Source organism: Chiloscyllium punctatum, chromosome 18, assembly GCF_047496795.1.
Source record: "Chiloscyllium punctatum isolate Juve2018m chromosome 18, sChiPun1.3, whole genome shotgun sequence".
Taxonomy (NCBI): domain Eukaryota; kingdom Metazoa; phylum Chordata; class Chondrichthyes; order Orectolobiformes; family Hemiscylliidae; genus Chiloscyllium; species Chiloscyllium punctatum.
In genome coordinates, this window is record NC_092756.1 from 66,901,491 (window position 1) to 66,914,238 (window position 12,748).

Sequence of the window (12,748 nt, forward strand, 5' to 3'; positions counted from 1 at the left end):
TCAATGACACATGCTGATTTTTGCAGGTAAACACAGCTTTTTCGTCCAGTTTGAGTTACAATAATCAAATGCAACAATCAAATGTCACTATGTCCTTCCTTCTTACTCTGCATACCCAATCCCAAGAGAAGCCTAATTAATAACAGGCATCCCTATAGATCGCCCTAGATTCCCAAGATTTTTTGGTGTTTACCAGACACTATAATTTCTGGGCCTTGGGATCTTCCTCAGCTTCCTATTCATTTACATTCCAAACTTACTGGCTATATTTCTTTGGATCTGTCTCAGGTTGGATTATCTCTAAGGATAGCTTAAATTCTAGTATTCCTCTTATATTTCCCACTATTCTAATTATATTTGTATGAATACAAAAGACTGTTAGATTTGAATACTTGCTATAAGAGTTGTAATATTGCTTTCTGTTATAAAGTTAGTCATTAAGTGTAAAGTTATACAGCCACTTCTACTGTGAGCACTTTGTGATTAATGGGCTGTGAACAATCTATTTTGTTCAGGGCATAAGGGAGGACATTTCTTGAGGCTACTTAACTTTCACATCTATGTTGAAATGTTATTTCTCATGCTTATATTTCCTTTAGTTATATGTGTATCTATGCTTTATATTGAAAACTACCTCTATGATTATTTGAAGAACCTTTAGTGAGAACCTATTGCTTAATATTGCAATTAATTTTCGAGAAGCAACCGTTTACTATGAACTAACTTTAGCTGTTGTCAGTGCAGCTGCTTAGGGAGTTAACTTGGCTGGTCCATGGGTTGGGGCTTACTGGGACAATCATCCTTTCACTAATGGGACTTGTATCCATTTTGTGTAAATGGGCATGGGTCATTTTGGTATAAGCAGGTATGGGCCATCCCTACAAAGTGTCACTTGGAGCATCCCTCAAAGTAAAATTACACTGAGTTTGGTTACTAACTGGAGTAGAACATCTTACCTGAGTAGTCTTGTGCAAGGAGGAGTATCTTTAAATATAGAATTTACTGTTTGTGGGGAACTGAATGAAATGGAATACCTGGCCGCAGTGGGAACTAGGACCATGGCGACATGAACCATGCAGTGCTTCGTTTATATTACATTCCTCTGTTCTGTTCCTCTGATGGAGCTGCCTTTTTAATTCATTTGTGGGATGTGGGTGGTGCTGGCAGGTCAGCAGTTATTGCCCATCACTAAGTTGCCCTTGAGAAGGTGGTGGTGAGCTGCCTCTTCATCTGCTGCAGTCCATCTGCAGTAGGTTGACCTACAATGTCATTAGGGAGGGATTCCAGGCAATGGAGTTAGTAATTATAAAATGGATAGCAAATGGGAAAATCCTTAGAGTCGGTTGCATTTGTTTCATGCTAAGTTTACAAAGTGAAATGTCCCAATGGAGATAAATAGATGTAATATTTCTCAGAAAGGAAAATTGCAGAGCAACAATGTTAGTTTTGTTAAATACCCGATATACATATTATATTGACTCAAATCATATTTTTGGTACTGATTAATCTTCCAGCAGGATTAGGAAAATTTGTGGGACATGGCTAGGCTCATCTGATTTGATTTAGATGAACAATCTTTGAATCTGTAATTCATAATCTTTCCACAGTTAATTTTCCAGAGATCGCTGCTCCTCCTTGGAAGGAAGAGGTTTTGCATCAATCAGTTTTAAGGCAATATATAAAATTTAAAGTTTGTGAGAAGATTTGTAGCTCGGGTGCTCATTGTTGTGGTTCTGTTCGCCGAGCTGGGAATTTGTGTTGCAGACATTTCGTCCCCTGTCTAGGTGACATCCTCAGTGCTTGGGAGCCTCCTGTGAAGCGCTTCTGTGATCTTTCCTCTGCGGCATTTGTGGTGGTTTGAATCTGTCGCTTCCGGTTATCAGTTCCAGCTGTCCGTTGCAGTGGTCGGTATATTGGGTCCAGGTCAGTGTGCTTATTGATTGAATCTGTGGATGAGTGCCATGTCTCTAGGAATTCCCTGGCTGTTCTCTGTTTGGCTTGTCCTATAATAGTAGTGTTGTCCCAGTCGAATTCATGTTGCTTGTCATCTGCGTGTGTGGCTGGTCATGTCGTTTCGTGGCTAGTTTGTTCGTGGATGCAGATCATTAGCTATCTTCCTGTTTGTCCTATGTCTGACAGCAACTCACCAGAACGAAGGACCCGATACCTAGCATGAGCAAAACCAGTGTAGTGTACAAAATCCCATGCAAGGACTGCACAAAAGACATAAGACAAACAGGAAGACAGCTAATGATCCGCATCCATGAACACCAATTAGCCACGAAACAACATGACCAGGACCCAATGTACCGACCACTGCAACAGACAGCTGGAACTGACAACCGGAAGCGACAGATTCAAACCACTACAAATGCTCCATGGCTTATGATGACATTACCATCACTGAATGCATGACTGGAACCAACCTGGGCTCACCATTAACAAGGAAATGACCTGCTCCAGCCAGACAAGTGCTGCAGCCACAGGAGTATGTCTGTTTACTGCAGCTAATGAGCTTCCTGCCTTCTCTCCAATCCATGTCCCCCACCCAGAAAGCATAGCTCAGGGGTGGAGTAGAATGTTTTTCATGTATCTGGCTGACAGCAACTCGAATGCATCATAGAAGCATCCATCAGTGGTTAGCACTGCTGCCTCACAGCACCAGACACCCAGGTTCGATTCCAGCCTCGGGCGACTATCTGTGTGGAGTTTGCACATTCTCCCTGTGTCTGCATGGGTTTCCTCTGAGTGCTCTGGTTTCCTCCCACAGCCCATAGATATGCAAGTTAGGCGAAATGGCCATGCTAAATTGCCGCATAGTGTTCAGGGATGCGCAGGCTATATACATTAGTCAGAGGTAAATGTAGAGTAGTAGGATAGGGGAATGGGTTCGGGTGTGTTAATCCTCAGAGGTTCTTGTTGGGCTGAAGGGCCTATTTCCACACTACAGGGATCCTATGATTCTGAGCATACCATTCACACAGCTCTACATTGTGCAGGACAAACAGTGTGCTCAGCACCACATTCTGTAGTCATTCCCTTCACCAATGGCACACATGACCATCAATAAATATCTCCTATAAATGCAGAATAGTAACCCTTCAAGTCTCTTTCAGTAGGAACTTGCAAGCCCATGACCTCCTGAACCTAGAAGAACAAGGGCAGCAGATGCAAAGAAACACCATCATGTGCGAGTTCCTTTTCAAGCCAGATTTCATTCTGACTTGGAAATATATTGTTGTGTCACTGTTGTTGAGTAAAACAATTCGGCAAATCTCCTCTGAAAACACTATCAACTTTTCTGGATCCAATGCAATGCAGGTGTTCACAAAGGCAGATCTCCAACACCATCGCAAAGATGGTTCAAGCTGGGCAATAAATCACTAAAGCTCACATTCCATAAGTACATCTGAAAATAATCGCCATTCCCACATCTGCAGGAGACAGATTATTTTGCCTCAGTTTTCTGTGCTGTGGAAAGATCTATACATTGGTGTTCCCTCCTCCAGGAAACTATGCTGAATTGGGTAAGGGATCTTTTAACTTCAAAAATGGATCAGTTTGCAGAATTTCATATTTGTGACACTGGATGCAGTGTGGGGATATTCAGTCCCAGGGAATGGTATAAAATAGGAGCAGTTGTCTGTGCATGAGGAGCACCATTTCCTTTTATTCATAAAAAGGATCTGGGTGTGGCTAGGTAAGCCAACACTTAACACCTTTCCCTAATTGCCCAGAGGGCAGGTAATAGTCAACCAGTTTGTTGTGAATCAGATGAAGGCCAGACCAGGTAAGGATGCCAGATTACCCTCCTGAAACGATATGAGTGAACGAGATGGGTTTTTTTCCCATTTCATCGTCATCATTCGACAGCAGAATTCCCGATTATTATTGAATTGGAATTGCATTGGCTACCATTGTAGCCTTAAAACCAACTCCCAGAACATTACCTAGGTCTCTGAATAAGCAGACAGAGGGCCATCATTTCCCCTAATCTTTCGCATTGGCCTGAATCCACAAAAACTGTCTTTGATGCCAAGCAATGTTACAACATTTGGGTCTCTGAGAACAAGCTGTGGTACAATTCAGGTGATTTCCATGGTGAGTGTTGGATAAACTATGGTTAAGGTCTCGCCCCAGTGTGTGTTTTGAACCTGGGAAGGGGATCTCTGTTCACAAGGAGATGGCCGAGGAGAGGAGCTTGGGTTGCATTGAGCCTGGACATCGGGCAGGAAGCTTTGTTTAATTTGAGCCCGAAAGTGTGTGATTTCTAAACTGGAAAGTTGCAATGGCCAGTGCTGCATGGATTCAGATTTTATCTGGGTAGAGGCTGTGGTGTACAGTCTTGGATATGTGGACGAACTCTCTGCAAAATGTTGATGTTCTTATGATTACAGTGAGTATCCAACTTGGGAAATGGTGGTGGTATTCACTGCTGAATACCTTCCTCGTTCAGACTGCCAGGATTTTCAGTCTTTTACACATGAGAGGGACTTAATGCCCTATCATTTCTTCTTTTAGAGTATGGAGGACATCCATTTCTAGACACTATGGAATGATTCAATGTCTTGTAATGTAGTTTATACTATGTGGTTGGACACTTTGGGAGGCAATTTGAGTTGTGGACACCCCAAAAGTGAATACAGGAATTTTGTAACTCATGTCCATGTTAGGTGTCTCCCATTCTTTGTTTAACTGCTCCTGGGTGTCTTTGTGTGGACATTGTGGTCTTATGGGAAACACCAGCCTGTCAGAGCACCTACAATGCAGGTGAAATTAACTGCTGCTGACCCCCTAAAAAAATTGTGTGCCCTTTTAAAAGGGCAAATAATTCAGAAAGAGAGAGTTTGCTGTTGTGGTTCAGATTCTTTCAACTTCATGTGACGTGGAAAACCAATTAACTTTGTGCCAAAATCCATCACTGACAGATGAGGCTCACGCACACAGAATGTCTGATTCATAACTTTGATTCTCCTTTTGCTTTCTCTCTCTTACAGTGAGTCTAGTGGCAATTGTATTGCTGGCTTGGGGCAAGTGTCGTCTTTCTAAATGCAGTAGTCGCTATCTTGTGGCCATGGTAGTGTCTGATCTACTGTTCATTGTTTTTGATGTCATAATTTGGAGATTTAGTTACCATTTTTATCCAAGATGTTTCCTGGACATCACTCCTGTTTGTAGTGTTGTCACTGTCCTGTGCCAGCTGACTGTTGATTGATCTGTCTGGTTCACTGCTGCTTTTTCATTTGATCGATTTGTTGCCATTTGTTTACATCAGATGAAAACTAATTATTGTACAGAGAAACCTGCAGTGACAGTTCTAGCAACAATCTGTATTTTCTTTTCTTGAAAGAACATTCCCAATTACTTTCGAATTAGACCAGGAATGGTCATCAACAATGTTCCATGGTACTGTAAAACCAGGTTGAGCTACTTCTTTGACCATCGGTGGGCAAGTTTTAAATATTTTGAACATTTTTTAACATCATTTCTCCCATTCACCTTTGTTCTCTTTCTCAATGTTCTGACTGTCAGACATACCTTTGAGGCCATTAAGGTGTGTGAGGGATTGAGGGGTCAGAGAGAAATACAGAATGATCCAGAGACAGAGAGCAGAAAGAAATCTGTGATTTTACTCTTTGTCATATCTGCCAGCTTCATACTTCTCTGGTTTGTGTACATATTGTACATCTTTCAAGCTTTTAATCATTTGGATAATTCTGCATTTAGACTCTTTGAACTAATTGCATATATGCTGCGGAACCTAAATTGCTGCACAAATGCACTTATTTACGTGGTGGCACAGAATAGTTTTAGAGACCAGGTAAAGCATGCCGTGAAATATCCAGTTATAAAAATAATTCAGTTGATGAACAAATCCAAGTAACTGAGAGCCAACATTAGATGTAGCAGATAATGGAATGAGGAGTCCACGTGAGGAATGGACTGAAAGGTGAAGGAGGAGCAGCAACATGATGACACTCCTTTTGTGATGGGCAAGGGACGACTCCATCTGAGGAGCAAACAGAAAGAGACTGGAGGATCAAAGCCAGTGTAAATTGCTGTTAGTGATCAGCAACAGTTAGGAGAAGCTGAACAACAAAAGCAAAAGAAGAATCAGACGTGCCCAGAAAAAATATTCATCCCAATCCATCACTTCACAGCGAATGAGCCAGATCCTAAAATAAAGGAGCTGGAGGGAAGGATCATTGTTCACCGCAGGCCAGCATGGGAAATGTGAAGACAACCTCTTCTTCATTCTTCCCCATGGAAATCTCTGATTCACACATCTGGACAATATTTTTTTAAGCATGTGTTTTAAAGAGTAAGTAATTTACATTCAAAATCTGGATCTTTTAGTTTCAAATGTATTTTCAGCGATAATTTACTTTTTGTCAGTTTCCATTCAGTTCCCCTTGGCCTGATGGTGATATCATATCAAATCAGTTGCTGAAATGATGGGGAAATCCAAGGCCCAATCAGTGAGCTCGGTGACAGACAACATCCGAAGATCAGGAACAGGGTCGGATGTAGTAGATGAGCCAATATCTTCATTGCTTCCATGAAAATGTTTTGTGGCTCTCACTGACTTCATTGAACTCAGTGGGAACTGACTCTGGATGAACCCTATTTGCTTGTGGCTTCATATTGGAACCAGAGATCAATTCAAAAAGATATCCGCATCATCACCAAGAATGATTGTTTCCATCTTCAAATTAGATCCTAAACCAATCCCTGCCTCTGCTCATAATTGGTGAAACCGTCATCCATTCCATTGTTACCTCTGGACCCTTGTATTCCAGCACCATATTGGCCCGACACCAGATTATATACTCCATACATTTACTTTGTCCAATTTCCTTCTGTCCTCCTGGTTTTCTTTGCAAAAAATCCCATTTCCTGATCATTCACTGACTGCAGTGACCTCCACAGGCATGTTGTCTTCCAAATTGTCAATTTTAAATTCGCACTCATCTATCCAAAATGTTCCAATGTCATCTATTTATTTCTTTGCTTTCTTGGACTGGTGTAAATCTTGTTTTGTAAAATCTCGATGGAAGTGTCAGACATTTTGCTCTGATGTCAATGTTACCAGCTAGTGTGATAATAAACAAACTTACAGATTGCAATCCATTCAGTGATTTGAAATGGTCAGTAAGAATGGCAGAAACCATGGTAAGTCTAACAATTGGGAGCAATTTAGGACACAGCAAAGGATGGCCCAGAAACTGATCGGGGAGGAAGAATATCAATACAGCTTTCCCCTGAAGGTAAGATTCCTCTTACATTCCCAGGCCATTTCCAATCTTGTTTGCCACCTCCCCAACAGCACTCACAAACCTGTTTGTGAGGGTGAGGATGTCCATTCCGGTCGTGCCAAGATGTAAACTGTCCAACTTGTTGAAGTCAACCTGCTGCAGAACTGGTCCCAGTGCCTCTGAAATATGCTGTCTGTCATCCTGAACCCATTTTCCAGATACATTTTAACCGCTCAATGGTTATCCTCAACAACATGTGGGACTGGCAGTGATTCTGAGATGACTGTGTTACAGCTTTTCAATCTTACTCCCAGCTGCCTCAAATCTGTTTTATGCCTGCCTTCCTATCAAGGTCTTTGTCACCAACATGAAGCGTTGCCTCTGTCTTTTGATCCAGCAGAATTTCCTGCAGTTGTTCTGTAATGTCCTTGACCCTCGCAGTAGGGAGGTTATCATAGCACGCTGGAGATATGTTTGTGGCTGTAGAAACACCACCCTGTTCATCGAACTAAAGAACCCACCCTCTTCTTCCTATCTTCCTGTCCAGCTGAGCTGGACATGCTGTCACTGATGCGACTCTGTCTGCATTCCTCTGATGAATCCTCTCCATCACTAGTTTCCAAAGGAGGAAACTGATTTGTGACCTAGATCCTCTCAGGCAACTCCTGGACTACCTGGCTGTCACACAGCCCATAAACTGTGGTGTGGCCACGTCCATAACTGTGTTCTTCCCCTCGTCCTCAGCCCAATGGATGCCCCCCCCATTACTCCCGATCCAGAAAATCGAACTCCAGTTTTTGCAGCCTGTGACGTCTCCTACAGATATTTTCAGACGTCAAGCATCCCAGAATCCCACATTCCACAAGCTGACCATGTCATTGCAGTGGAACTGTCTAACTTTATTTTAAAGTTATATGTTAAACAGCTGACCAGTTAGTCCCAAAACATCTTCTGCTGACTGTCTTAGGAACTAAACACTGGACATTTGTCTACTAAATTAAAGTAAATGAAAAATGGAAAAGAGTATTTTGTACCCTCTTTCACCCAATCCACCAATTACTAAACTCATTGTCTGTGAGATCACCGCTTTGAGCTCTGTCAATCTTGCTGTCCCTGTGCTGTAACTGCTTTGATGACACAGCTTCGAGGCTTCATTTCCCTTAATAGACATTTACTGCTTGCCATTTGGAAAGTTTAGAGCAAGTTTACACCTGCCTCAGGAATGTTAGATTGTTCAACCCCATGCTGTACTTGTCTGAGAATATCTGATAGTGATTGTGCAGTGGATGTTTTACTCTGTAACAAGACCTTATTGGACCCTACGTAGGATTGATTTATTGGGGAGTATTGGGAATCTCATGAAATTTGGTTATGTCTTGTTTCCCTGCCCTAAATAAAATGAAATGTAATTTTCTAGACAATTGCTGAGTTGTGGCATGTACTAATATTCATATTTTTCAGGTCTTTGTGATAGAGTTACCTGATCATCACTGGATTCAGTGACAGGTGTACAGTATGCTTCCCTGCTCAAATCTGTTACAAACAACATGGAAAAACACTCTCACATGTCACTGTCATTGCAGTGACTGGAATGAGGTCAGCCAGCTGAACCTCATACAGTTTGAGTTCCCTAATTGGAGTTGTTCATCTGGTGTTCTGCTCTGAGTCAGAGTCGCTCTGTGTTAACTGGGTCAGTGTCATGTACCAAGCACGTGTAAATAAATGATGAATTATTGACGGGATACTGGCTTTTGTGGAGTTATTTCAGTCATCACCACTCTAATTTATTTCTGAGCACTCACTCCAGGTTCATTGTTTACTATCTTGCATATCACTTTGATAATCTTGAAAACCTAAAATTAATACCTTGTTTTTTTTAGCAACTCTTGACAAAACCTGAGTCATTTTCATGCAGTGCGATCTGATAAGCAGCATGATCGATAACTGGGTATCTATCTAGAACTGGGTCTGCAGGACCTTCACCTTTGTTACTCACACATTGTACAATCAAAGCTGAAATTCAGGGAGTGGTACTGAGGGTGTGTGACACTGTCAGAGGGTCAAGAGTGACAGTGGTCTCTGGTTGTGGGAGTCATGGTTGAAGGAGCTTAAAATGTCTGGCGATGGAGGAGTCCAAGGACCTGCATGTCCTTGGTGGAGTGGGAGGGGGAGTTGAAGTGTTGAGCTACGGGGTGTTTGGGTTGGTTGGTCCGGGTTTCCCAGAGGTGTTCTCTGAAATGTTCCACAAGTAGGCGGCCTGTCTCCCCAATATATAGGAGGCCACATCGGGTGCAGTGGATGCAATAAATGATGTGTGGAGGTGCAGGTGAATTTGTGGTGGATATGGAAGTATCCTTTGGGGCCTTGGAGGGAAGTAAGTGGGGAGGTGTGGGCGCAAGTTTTGCATTTCTTGCGGTTTCAAGGGAAGGTGCCGGGAGTGGAGGTTGGGTTGGTGGGGGTGTGGACCTGACGAGGGAGTCACGGAGGGAGTGGTCTTTTCGGAACCTTCCCCTGCAACGGCAAGATCCGAAAAGACCACTCCCTCCGTGACTCCCTGTGGGACACCCGGACCAACCAACCCAACCACCCCGTAGCTCAACACTTCAACTCCCCCTCCCACTCCACCAAGGACATGCAGTCCTTGGACTCCTCCATCGCCAGACCATAGCAACACGACGGTTGGAGGAAGAGCGCCTCATCTTCCGCCTAGGAACCCTCCAACCACAAGGGATGAACTCGGATTTCTCCAGTTCCCTCATTTCCCCTTCCACCCCATCTGGTCTCATCAAATCTCTCGAACTCAGCACTGCCTTCCTAACCTGCAATCTTCTTCCTGACCTCTCTGCCCCCACCCCACCCCACTCCGGCCTATCACCCTCACCTTGACCTCCTTCCACCTATCGCATTTCCAATGCCCCTCCCCCAAGTCCCTCTTCCCTACCTTTATCTTAGCCTGCTGGACACACTTTCCTCATTCCTGAAGAAGGGCTTATGCCTGAAACATCGATTCTCCTGTTTCTTGGATGCTGCCTGACCGGCTGCGCTTTTCCAGCAATACATTTTCAGCTCTGATGTCCAGCATCTGCAGTCCTCACTTTCTCCTCATGGTTGAAGGAGTCATGTATCATTCAGATGCCAGTCATCAGAGAGTGCTGCACTATATTCAGGTAGTTCTCAGTGTCTGCTGCACAGGCAGGATTGGGGTAGAGAGCTGGGGGAGCACTGCATTGCAGGAATTTCAGTGATACTTTATGGATCCTCCATTCTAAGATAATGCGAGAAGTTGAATGGTCATTAATGAAGAAATGTTGCACTATTGGAGGGTCACAGCAGAGAAGCTGTTGCATTGGCTCAGCAATTCAAACCTGACTCCTCTCGCTGTTGAAGGAACGGCACCAGAAATATCCCCCGTGTCTTGTGACCAATAATTCTTTCCCACAATTCTTCCCGCACTCAAAGAAATAAAAGGTGACCTGGTTCTGATACTATTACTGGCTGCGGAAGTTCCATGTGTGTAATGTTGCTGTCATTTCCCTCCCTTGTAACAGGGACCACCCTTCATTGGCTTAATCAACCTCATCTTCTGCAAATCTCTTTGGGATATACGAAGCTGAGAAAAGTGTGTTTCTCCTTTTCTGAAGGAATGGGACTAACAGATGTACGTAAATCCCAGGATTAGAAAGGAGGAATTTCCAGAATTTTTTGATGAAATGACATTCAGTGAAATGCAATAGAGTTTCATTCCTAATTACCTATGGAACTTGCCCTTTTAGGTGACAGTGGCCGTTTTTATGATTAGACATTTATGTCTAAAATCTTTGACTAAAATGAATGAAGTGGTCGGAGGGCCAGTGCAGGTGCCAGTCTTCAGGTTCACCACTGGAAGGTCAGGGCCCACACAGAATGTCACAGAAACCAGTCCAATGGCAGCGGGGTAGGTGTTGTTTCCAGCAGAAAGTGAACATCATGAAACAAAACACACAGTTTCTGACTCAATTCCACAAACACATTCTCATTCATCATGAACAATACCCAATTTCGGCAATCCCAGGAAATAAATCCGCCCTGAACAAAGGGAGAGACGTTTTCCTGAAACTGGAAGGACATCTTTCTCCATTTCAACTTTCCTGTAATCTCCCCTGCCATCACTGCGACCTGAGTTGTGGGAGACGGTGCAGAATTTCAATTTCACAATCAATTCCATCCAAGTATCCAACAAATCTTAAGGATAAAACATTCTTTTTAAAGCTGGTGAGGAGTATTCAGATCCATGGCCTCTTGCTGAAAATGGTTAGCATCTCTAAAAGCTCTTGAGATTGGCACCCTTGGGAACATTTGTGGAATTCAGGAAAATGGGCATAATCTCTGTACTATCCACAATGCCTTCCCCTCTAATGCTCACCATGGGATACCGTTCTCCCATTCTAATCTCTCACATCCAGTTCCACTTCCATCAATCCCTCTCCACCTCAATTTCTGCTCCTGTTTTCCTCCCTCTCAATGGATTGTCTTTGAGCTTTCTGTTGCATTCCTCAAATTAATGACACATCCATTCTCTACTGTACATTTTTCCCGCTATGAGGGTCTTCAGTGGGAGGAATATCAGGATTACCTAGATCAGAGGAAAAGAGTGACTTTTAAGTTTAAGATTTCTGTCCCAGTTTAAGAATCAGTTCTGAATATCTTGCCAGTTTGAATAAACTCTAAACTTCTTCTGAATAAATCTGAGAACATTAATTCCCTATTCCACCAAAACCCTCAGTCAGTGCCTGAGGAAGATTTTCTCTGATTACCTTGATGAGAGTGTTTGTAAGGTGAAGCTGTTTTGATCAGCCTCCTGATCATATTCACTCCCAGACAGATCAACCCGAGACATAGTCAGTGCAGTGACCTTGCCTTCCCCATGTTTCCTTGTGCAGCCTCATGCCTCAGGTGAAGCCAGGTTACAAACTGATTGTGATGTCTGATCTCTGTCTGTGATGGACACGGTGAGGTCACACTTGGTCTGCGAGATCACACATTGTCTTGTCCAGTTCAAGAGGCCTCACCACCATCAAGGATGGAGTTACCTTCACTTCTCTCAGGTTAGAATATGCTCATATTTCAGAATGCACAACACAGTTCCAGACATTGACAGTAGGATTTGGGATATGGGTGATCGGCAGTGATGGGATTGCCATGATCCTTTGTGCTTTCTCTTGGTAATACACCAAGGGCTGGGAGAAGCTGCTCAGTGAGGGAACTGAGAATTCACATCAGGCACCATTCCTCCCTATCTCTGTAACCCCTCCGCCCCAATGCACCTATCTATGTAAAATCCTCCAGCTCCTACACCCCAACTCTGTAAGCTACTCTCGCACACACACCCGTCCCGATTTCGTGACCTCCCGCAGTACCGACACCAGTCCCCAACTTTGTAACTATCTCCATCCCAATGGCACCTCCTTATCTCATAAACCTTTCTGGCTTCTACATTGCAACCAAGAATTGTA